Source organism: Chinchilla lanigera, unplaced genomic scaffold (genome assembly GCF_000276665.1).
Source record: "Chinchilla lanigera isolate Chin_1 unplaced genomic scaffold, ChiLan1.0 scaffold00124, whole genome shotgun sequence".
In the NCBI taxonomy this organism is placed as follows: domain Eukaryota; kingdom Metazoa; phylum Chordata; class Mammalia; order Rodentia; family Chinchillidae; genus Chinchilla; species Chinchilla lanigera.
This window is the reverse complement of record NW_004955525.1, coordinates 2,536,972-2,547,651: the sequence shown is the minus strand read 5'-3', so window position 1 is coordinate 2,547,651 and position 10,680 is coordinate 2,536,972. Positions and strand designations below refer to the sequence as shown.

The window sequence follows — 10,680 nt, the reverse complement described above, 5'->3', positions numbered from 1 at the left end:
AAGGTCTAAAATGGATAATAAAATTGTGAAATGGGAAGAAACTGTTCAAAGGAAAAAGGAAATAGGATGGTGTCCTAGTTACTTTTCTGACATTACTAAAACAAAATACCCAATGCCCAAATTTACAGAAGGAAAGGTTTATTTAGCTCACAGTTTGTGGAGATTACAGTCCATACTTGGTTGGCTCCAAGGCAGAGGGCAACATTTCATGGCTGTAGAAAACAGTAAAAGAACAAGAGCAAAAGAAGTGAGCACCAGCAAGCAGCGTCTTCCCCTTCCTTACATTGTATGCAAACTACCTTACCCAGGGTGAATGTAGCACTCATATCCATAATCTCATCCATAATCTCAGCATTGGAACATAAATAAATCATAAACTCTAAAACCCCATGCCATGACTGCATGAAGCTTTGGGGGGACATCCAGCAGAGATGACATTCTGACCCTGCCAAAGTCCTAAAATTTCCACATTGGTGAAAATTACAAGTCCCAAGTCCCCTGCAAGGTATAAGGTAAACTCTTAGCTGTAAGGCCCCATAGAAAGGAAAAGTTAAACATTTCCAATATTAAATGGCAAAAAATAAACCTTTTCATTCCAAAAGTTACAAACTGGAGAATACAAAGGATTGAGAACAAAGCAAGTCCAAAATCCAGCAGGACAAACAATAAGTCCTGTTGCTCCATGTGGAACATCCAAAGCAATCTGTGGCAAATGGTGAGCTCCATGTGGCTCCACCTCTATGGCACTTCTGGTGGCTATAGCTCCCATGGCTTCTCTCTTGGGCCTGCTTTACTCCCTCCTTGAAGCTTTCTTTAGATGATCGACTTTCCTCTTTTTTCCAAGCTTCTGTATTCTCCACTGCACCTTTCACTTCACACTCACAGCTTCAAACAGTGCCCTCTCAGAGGCACACTGCCTGGCTTCCCAAGCCTTGTGAAATCTAGGTGGAAGCCTTCTTACCTTCAGAACTCTTGCATTCTACATGCACCTAAAACCAGCATAAGTGGATAATGGCAAGTATGCTGCCCAAACAGATTCTTTATGTTGCCTCACTTCTGGAACATGTTGCAGTCGCTGCCATTCTGGAACATGGCACTCTGCGAATTTATTCTCAAAGCAAAGTCTTTCACCTTTGCAAATTTTTTGTTTTAAAGAGAAAAAAACTAACAAAACAACAACAATGAAGACAAAAGCAAAAACAGCAAAAATGATACATGACCTGAAAACAAAATAACAGAAATTAACAATGGTTGCTACATTACATACTGTTAGCTTCAATGAAGTTGCTCAGCCCACCAGATGTAAGAATCAAACAATCGAAGACAATAACAAGTAATAAAAAAAAATTGGAAATGATACAGAACTTCACCATATAAGATGGTAGAAATTCCACAATGGTTCTTACACTGTACATTGTTTTCTTGAAATCAGTCATTCTGATAACCAGATATAAGCATGCAAATTTGTCAGTAAAAAAGAAAATTTTCAGCATTAACTGTACCTTTCAATAAACCACAGATATCAGCAATACACATATCTCAGCTATGCTTGAATGTACATATAAAATTTGTTTTCCACATTGAAAAGAAAAAATTAGCAAAAACAAATAAATAAGCAAAACAGCACAGAAAACAACAAAAATGATACAGAATTTCAAAACAAGGTGATAGTATATTAACAATGATTGTTACATTACATAATGTTGTCTTCAAAGTGTTTGCTCAGATAACAAGATATAAGCATGTAAGATTGATCAAACAATTCCACATTAACTGTTCCTTCCAATAAACCAACAGATATTAGTAGTACTACTATCCTAGCTATCTCATGTATACATATATATAATTCTTTCTCTTCCTTTCTGTTTCCTCTCCCCTCCTTCATCCCAGTTACTCCTTCCTATTTGAGCAATTTCTTTCCCTTTCACAATATCCATTCTACTCTTCAGATTGTATTTACTCTTTCAGGTTCTTAGTGTTTGGAGTCAATACAATGGTTTCACATGTGAATCTGATTTATTTCACTTATGAATATGGTCTCTAGTTGCATCCATTTGCCTATAAAAACCTCTATCTTTCTTTATAGCTGAGTAATACTCCACTGTATAAAAATACCACAACTTCTTTATCCATTCCTCAATTGATGGACATTTAGGTTGTTTCCAAGATTTAGCTATTACAAATTGCACTGCTATAAACATGGGTGCATATATAAAGATGTGGTATGATATTTTCAGTTCTTCTGGAAAAATACCTAGGAGGGAAATAGCTGGGTTAAATGGGACCTCTAATCCTAGTTTACTGAAGAATCTCCTGTCTGATTTCCACAGTGGTTGCACCAGTCTGCACTCCCACCAACTGTGGAGAAGGGTTACTTTTTCCCCGCAGCCCCTCCAGCATTTCTTGTTAGTTTATTTCTTCATGATAACCATCCTTTCTGGGGTAAGACTGAATCTGTGTTTTTTTAATTTGCATTTCTTAAATGACTAATGATGTTAAACATTTATTCATTTATTTATTTGCCATTTGTACTTCTGCTTTTTTGGGGGAACTTTTTAAAATATAATTTAAAACTTTTGTGTCAGTACAATATATTAGTTTTACAAATGCAAAAATTTTATTGGCTGTTGAAGCATTTGCAAAAGCCACACATCCTACTTCAGGTTTATTGCACAATATCTGTAAGAAAATGCTAATTTTAAATTAGAAAACATAAAAATGTTTTCAATACAGAAGACCCAGTCTGATTTTAAAGACAATACTCTATAAGAATGTCTATCCAGAAAATAACAAACTTTCACAAGATACCAAGCTAGACAGATGCTTTAGTAAATCTGCTGCAAAGCTCGTATTTAACACTAGTCCAGATACTTAAGTGAAACTGTATCATCATTTTTCATTAGAAATCTAGGCACCACTCAAAGTGGTTTCTTGTACTTAAAAAGAGGCATTTTTCTGTGTAAGCATTCTGAACATCTCTTACAGATCAAAGCAACACTTCCAACTTAACAGCCACGTGCAGGTATCTTACTTCATGCAGGTTATCTGTGGCAACCTTTTAATAGCTACTAATGACCCATTTTAATTTATGCTGATACAAAATATAAGTTAAATACATTTTTGAAAGATCATCTACCAAAATGAGTTTATAAATTTGCATCATAAAAATTAGTGTTGAGACCATCGATGTAGTTGTGTATTTCTTTTCCCAGAGTGGCAGTGACTGATGTCCCACTTTCCTATGTAGTGTAATCAGGATATCATCCCAAGCACTAAGCTGGAATCCCACAACAAGTTAATTAATAAGGTTGTTTGAAGAATTTAGTGAGATGTAACCCTGAACAAAATATAGCAATTTACGTGTTAAAATACTAACATCAAACCTTGGTGGGAATTTAATTCACCTTAAGCAATAAACATTCTGAAGATGCAAAAGGATAAAAAGGTTTACATATACATTCCTGAGAGGGTTTTGTGTTTCACAGAAAAAAATCCTCATTTATTAGAATAAGGATTCACCAGATTGATACATATATAGATTGTACATCTTTTCCTATTAAAGCTTATTGGTTCAATTTCAAGTGTTTTCAAGTTTATGTCTTTATGGCCTGGGAAATTACCCTTTGAAACTTATGGCCTGCATAAGCAAAGTCATATATAATATCTCACATTTGTGTAGAAAAAGTGGTTATGCACCCACAAACTTGTTGGAGGTAGGCAAATTATCAAAATCTCAGATTTATAAAAAGTTTGCATTATTTAGAATCTCTTCCTTAGGAATCAAAGCAGTTGCTTTTGTAGAACTATATTTTTCAGAACTGCTCAAAGCACCTCATCTGGATGTTTTTAAAATATATATAAAAAGTCTACAAGGAGACTTCAATCATCACATATTTCACTTTTCATGTTTTGTTTTAAACCGTGTATCCCTTCCTTAAAGTCCTTCAGAATAAAATAAAATAAACTCTCACACTCCATTAGAAAAAAATGGAAACATTCATAGTCAGAAAATTTTTTAGATTCCCCCACATCTTCGTACCATGTACAATTTTCTCACATAAAGGTTTTTTTTTTTCTGGACTGGGAATCAAACCTGGGACCTTGCACTTGCCAGGCAGGCACTTGTGCCACTGAAGTATATCCCCCACCCTCACATACAGGTTTTGAGGAAACCCCTGATCATCTATCATGGGCTAGTTGGCTATTAGACATGCCATAGAAAATTTCATGATAGTAGTAAATAGATTAAAATCTATTCCATAAAATAAAAATGTTCTATGACTTCAATTTAAATACATATCTGAAAAGGTGAAAGGACTTTGTTTTTTAAAAGTACTAATTATTACAAGTCTCTTCAACACATTATGTCCAATTCTCTTTTTAAAATTAAACCATCTTGCTTTAGGCACACTGATGAGTTTCTAAGAAGCCAGGGGAAGAGAAATCACTTGTCAATTAACCCAGCTTCTTTAATTTTACTGAAGAAGAATTTCTCCAGGATATTGGCACATTTGCAGTATTCACTCTCTGGGGGGTTGTACTTTCTGCAATTGGTAAAGACTTCCTGTAAATCAGCCATGAATAATCTCTTAGACATGTAGTACATATTCTTGAGGCTTTCACTCATGGTTTTCAGATCTTCACCTGCTGGAGGATGCTCTTCAATGTGCTGTAAAGCTGGTCAGGATCTTTGGGTTTGATTCCAGGAATGCTTTCTATAGGAATCTGTCAAACTCCATCTTTAAAACATGAAAGTCCAAGATAGACTTTTCGAATCTGTGCCTGTTTTCTTTCAATCAGCTTTAAAATTATCTCCTTCTGCTTTTTAATGATGACAAAAAATTCTGTGTATGGAATCTGTGGGTTTAGCTCACATCCCATTCAAGTGGCTCCTTCATAATCCTTGATGTAGCCAACATATTTGGTTTTAGGTATTTTAATTTCTTTCTTCTAACATGGACAGAAACTTTGAGTAGGTAAGGATTAGAGTTCACTTCTCAAGAGGCAGTTTGTCCTTTTCCTGTCTTGCTTGTTCCAGGAGCTGTCTCCTCATGACAGTGAAGACCCAGTGAAGCAACATTCTCCCAAACACCCAGGTGGTTTCATACCGAGGTAGAGTGTCCCACAACTGGAGTATGTTGCAGTAACACAGCCACCTTGTGTAGTTTTCTCTGTATCCAGAAATACCATCATTGGGAGAGGGCAGTCTTTGTTGAGATGGTGCCTCCGAAAGGCAATAGTTGATCTGGTTCAAGAACATTTTTGCCAACTCAACTATTGTTTGCCTTTCTTCTGATGGCAAGTGACTAAATTTGTACTGTACAAAGTTATTTACACCCTGTCCAATACTAGGTTTTTCAAGGGGGTACTTCTCCTCCAAAGAGCCTTCAACCACAGGTTTTCCTCTTTGCAAAATAGATTTTCTCAAGAGCTTAAATAGATAGAAATAAAATTTTGGTATCTGCATCTTCTTCCTTGTGGACACAGGTAAAGAGATATTCCACATCCAAAACTATTCCCAGGAGTTTGTTCATCTCTTCCTTTGACACATTCTCCAGGTGGGAAACGTGAGCTGCAAGGGCATGGCTACGACTCTGACAGGACTCCGTGAGGCTGAGGAGGATCTGCTGCAGATCGGCTCTAGGGCGAGTGGGAGAAGGGTTGGGATTACGCCAGTCATTACATTTATAGGACTCCTCAGTCTTGCAGGCAGAGTACACTCTCAGTTTCTCCAGTTTCTTGGCCCGCGGTGCAGAGTGCAGCTGTGCCTTCTTCACGGCCAGCCTGGCCAAGCCGCCACCGAAGGGTCCTTCCTCCCTGCCCACGGATGCCACCACAGTCGCTGGATGGCAGGCACCCAAGCCCCCTGAGGCGGCAGCACAGGGGGATCCCTGCGGGGGCGCGGACGGCAGGGCCCCGCCCTCCCTGCGCGCCCCTCCAGCCTCAAACACTTGGCCAGAGCGCTGCAGCAGGCGCTGAGCTTCAGGCGCCTCCGCGGCCGCAGGGCGTCATTTGTATTTTTTCATCTGTGAAGTGTGTATTCATCTCAGATGCCCATTTTTGGATTGGGTCTTTGAATTTTGGGGGCCTGTTTTTTTTTTTTTTAATTCTTATCTGCTCTAGATAGGGGTTCTTCTTCTGAGATACAGTTGGCTAAACTTTTTTACCCAATTCGTGGATATTTTTTCACCCTATTAGTGATTCCATTTGATGTGCAAAAACATTTCAATAAGATGAGATTCCATTTGTTGATTCTTTGAAGTATTTCCTGTGCAGTTTGGTTTTTATCAATGAACTCTCTGCCTACCCCTATGTCTTTGAGATTTTTACCTACTTTCTCTTCCAATAGACCTAGTGTTTCTCTTTTAATACTTAGATCTTTAAGCCATTTTGTCTTTATTTTGGTGCATGGTGATATGCATAGGCATAGTTTGAGTCTTCAGCAAGTAGAAAGCGAATTATTCCAGCACTATTTATTAAAAAGGATATCTTTCTTCCAGTGAACATATTTGGGGGCTTTGTCCAAAATGAGGTGGCTGAGATTGCTTGTGGTTGTGTCTGCAACTTCCAGTCTGTTCCATGGGTGTTAAGATATGGTTTGTTGACAATACCATGCTGATTTTAGCACAGTGGCTTTGTAGCATAATTTCAATTCAAGGATTGTGATACCTCCTGCCTTGCCTTTGTTGCTCAGGAGTGCTTTTCCTGTTCTGGGTCTATTCTGCTTCCAGATGAATTTTAGGAATATTTTCTCTAGATCTGTGAGATATACCAATGGCATTTTTTTTGGAATTTCATTGAATCTGAATAATAATTTTGGGAGTATGGAAATTTTCAAAATGTTGATTCTTCTTGTCCATGAGAAAGGAATATCTTTCCACTTTCTGAAATACTCTTTAATGTCTTTTTCCAGAGTACTGTAATTTTAACTCTGTAAATCTTTTACTTTTTTGTTAGATTGATTCCTATGTATTTTAAATTTTTGAATGCTACTACAAAATGTACATTTTCCCTTATTTCTCTCTCAGTCTGATTGATATTTCTGAATAGGAATGCTATTGAGTTTTGAGTGTTGATTTTGTAGCCAGCTATGCTACTGAATTTGTTTATTAATTGAAGGAGTCTTTCGGTGAAGATTTTTGGGTCTTCTATGTAGAGTATCATGTCATGTGTGAATAATGATAATTTCAATTCCTCTTTTCCTACCCTTATTTCTTTTATATCTCTCTTGTCTAACTGCACTGGCTAGTGTTTCCAAAAGTATACTGAATAGGAGAGATGACAGTGAACATCCTTGTCTTCTCTCTGATTTAAATTGAGAGCTTTCAGGTTTTGTTTTGTTTTTTTTTTTTGTTTTGTTTTGTTTTGTTTTTGGTTTTTCTCCGGTACCGGGAACCGAACTCACGACCTTGCGCTTGCCAGGCAGGCGCTTTTGCCGCTGAGCTAAATCCCCAGCCCCCAGGTTTTTTCCTTTTAGCATGATGCTTACTCTTGGTTTGTCATAGATGGCTTCGGTTAGATTGAGGTTAAAGTCCATCTATGCCAATTTTCTGTAGGGTTGTTATCATGAATAAATTCTGAACATTATCAAAAGCTGTTTTTGCCCTATTAAGGTAAGTGTGTGATTCTCGTCTTTGGATCTGTTGGTTTGGTGTATTACATTTATGGACTTGCATGTATTGAAACATACCTGCATTACGGGAATAAATCCCACTTGGTGTATTACCATGGTGTATTACCTTCTTGATGATATGCTGCACTCCATAAGCTAGTATTTTATTGAGAATTTTTGCATCTATGTTCATTAGGGAGATTGGCCTATACTTCTCCATCATGGTTGAGTATTATTCTGCTTTTGGAAGCAGGGTAATACTTGTCTCCAGGAATGATTTTGGGAAAATTTCTTCAGTTTCTATTTCTTTAAAGAGTTTGAGAATTGGCATTAAATCTTCTCTAAATTTCTTTTTTCTTATTTTAAAAATTAAAGAGGGAAAATATTAACTAACAGACAACCATTTACAAAGTAGCAAAAGAACAATACAAATACAGAGTTACAAACAAAGTGGTAGGAAATTAACAGTGTTTGTGTTACATATTGATATCTTCAAAGTGGTTTCTCAGGAAAACAAATAGAGACATGCAATATTGAGCAATCAAGGAATCATTAACTGTTTTTTTCAGCAAAGAAATAGAAGACAGTAGTTCAGCTCTGTTAACGATCCAGTATATACATACGTTCAAAATTTCTCTTGTCTTTTGCCACCTCCAAGTTGCCTTTACACTTGAGCATTTGCCTTTTGTTTCACAATGTCTATCATACCTCCTAGTTTTTATTCAGTCTTTCAGGTTTTACACTAGTGAGACAATGCTTACACATGTAGGTCTGAATTATTTCACTTATGAGTATGGTCTCTACTTGTGACAATTAACCTATAAAAGCCTTGAGTTTATCTTTCTTTATAGCAGAGTAAGATTCCATTATATAAAAGTATCACAACTTTTTTATCTAATCTTCAGTGGATGGACATTTGGGTTGCTTCCACAATTTAGCAATTGCACATTGTGCTGCTATGAGCATAGGTGCACATATATCTCTGTGATATGATGTTTTTACATCTTCTGGGAAAATACCCAGAAGGGGAATAGCTGGGTTGAATGGGACCTCTAGATGTAGTTTGCTGAGGAATCTCCAAGCTGATCTCCACAGTGGATTCACCAGTCTGCTTTCCCACCAGCAGTGGAGAAGAGTTCGTATTTCTCCACAGCCTCGCCAGCATTTGTTTTTGGTTGATTTCTTAATGCCAGCCATTCTTACATGGGTGAGATGATATACCAATGTTGTTTTAATTTGCATTTCTCAAATGACTACTGATGTTGAACATTTTCTTATGTATTTATTTGCCATTTGTATTTCTTTGTCTGAAAAGTTTGTATTCATCTCAGGTGCCTATTTTTGGATTGGGTCTTTGACTTTAGGAGGGCTGATATTTTTAAATTCTTTATATGTTCTAGATGGAAGTCCTTTGTCTGAGGGAAAGTCAGCTATAATGTTTCCCCAGTTTGTGGGTTTTCTTTTTACTAAACTGGTGATTTCTTTAGATGTGGAGAAACTTTTCAGTAGGATGAGATCCCAGGTGTTGATTTTTTGAAGTGTTTCAACTGCAGTTTCACTTTTGTTCATGAACTCTCTGCCTACCCTTCTGTCTTCAAGGATTTACCTACTTTCTCCTCTAATAGATTTAATGTTTCTGTTCTAATATTGAGATCTATGATTCATTTGGATTGAGTTTGGTGCATTGTGATAGGCTTGGGTCTATTTTCAGTCTTTGGCAAGAAGCAAGCCACTTTTTCCGGCACCATTTACTAAAGAGGCTATCATTCTTCCAGTGAGTTTGCTTAGCCCCTTTACCAAAGATTAGGTGGCTGAGTGTGTTTTTGGTTCTGGCTAATTCTGCGAGTCTGCTCCATTGATTCTCAGGTCTGTTTTTTAGCAAGTACAATGTTGATTTTATTACAGTAGCTTTGTAATATAATTTCAGGTAATTTCATTGTGATTCCACTTGACTTGTCCTCATTACCCAGGATTGCTTTTGCTATTCTGGGTCTCTTCTGGTTCCAGATGAATTGAAGGCATGTTTTCTTGAGATCTGTGAGGTGTGCTAATGGTAGCTTAATGGGAATTGCATTGAATCTGTACAACAGTTTTGGAAGTATGGACATTTTCACAGTGTTGGTTCTTCCTATCCATGAGCAAGGAACATTTTTCCGTTTACTGAAATCTTCTTCGATCTCTTTTTTCAGAGTACTGTTGTTTTCATTGAATAGATCTTTTACTTCTTTTGTTTCTGTGATTCTTAAACATTTCATTTTCTTGGATGTTATTGTGAAAAGTATGTTTTCCTTAATTTCTCTCTCAGTCTGTTTGTTGTTTGTATATAGGAATGATATTGATTTTTATGTGTTGACTTTGTATCCAGCTACATTGCTGAATTTGTTGATTAATTCAAGGAGTCTTCTTGTGGAGTTTTTGGGGGTCTTCCATGTAAAGTATCATGTCATCTGCAAATAGTGATAGCTTTACTTCTTCCTTTTCTATTCTTTTTCCTATTTTTTTCTGTTTCTTGTCTAATTGCTCTGGCTAGTGGTTCCAGAACTATATTGAAGAGGAGTGGTGAGAGCAGACATCCTTGTCTTGTTCCTGATTTTAAAGTAAAACTTTCAGTTTTTCTCCATTTAGTATGATGCTTGCTGTTGGGTTGTTATAGATGGCTTTGATCAGGTTGAGGTATAGACAATCTATTCCTATTTTCTGTAGCTTTTATCATGAATGCATGCTGGACTTTGTATAAAGCTTTTTCTGTATCTATTGAGATGATCATATGTTTTTTCTCTTTGGCTTCATTGATGTGGCATATAAAATTTATAGATTTGCAAATATTGAACCAACCCTGATTTCCTGGAATCCCACTTGGCCATGATGTTTGATTTTCTGGATGATTTGCTGCATTCTATTTTTGGTATTTTATTGAGGATCTTTGCATCTATATTTATTAGGGAGTTTTGTCTGTAGTTCTCTTTCTTGGCTGGGTCTTTCTCTGGTTTTGATATAAGTATGATTCTTCCATCCAGAAATGAGTTAAGGAAAATTGTTTCCTTTTCAATTTCATTGAAGAATTTGAG

General features: G+C 36.8%; 1 pseudogene; it reads right to left on the bottom strand.

Annotated features, from left to right (window-relative positions):
- Window positions 1-4,936: 4,936 nt before the first annotated feature.
- On the bottom strand, window positions 4,937-7,696 carry LOC102023948 (annotated as a pseudogene).
- Window positions 7,697-10,680: the final 2,984 nt, after the last annotated feature.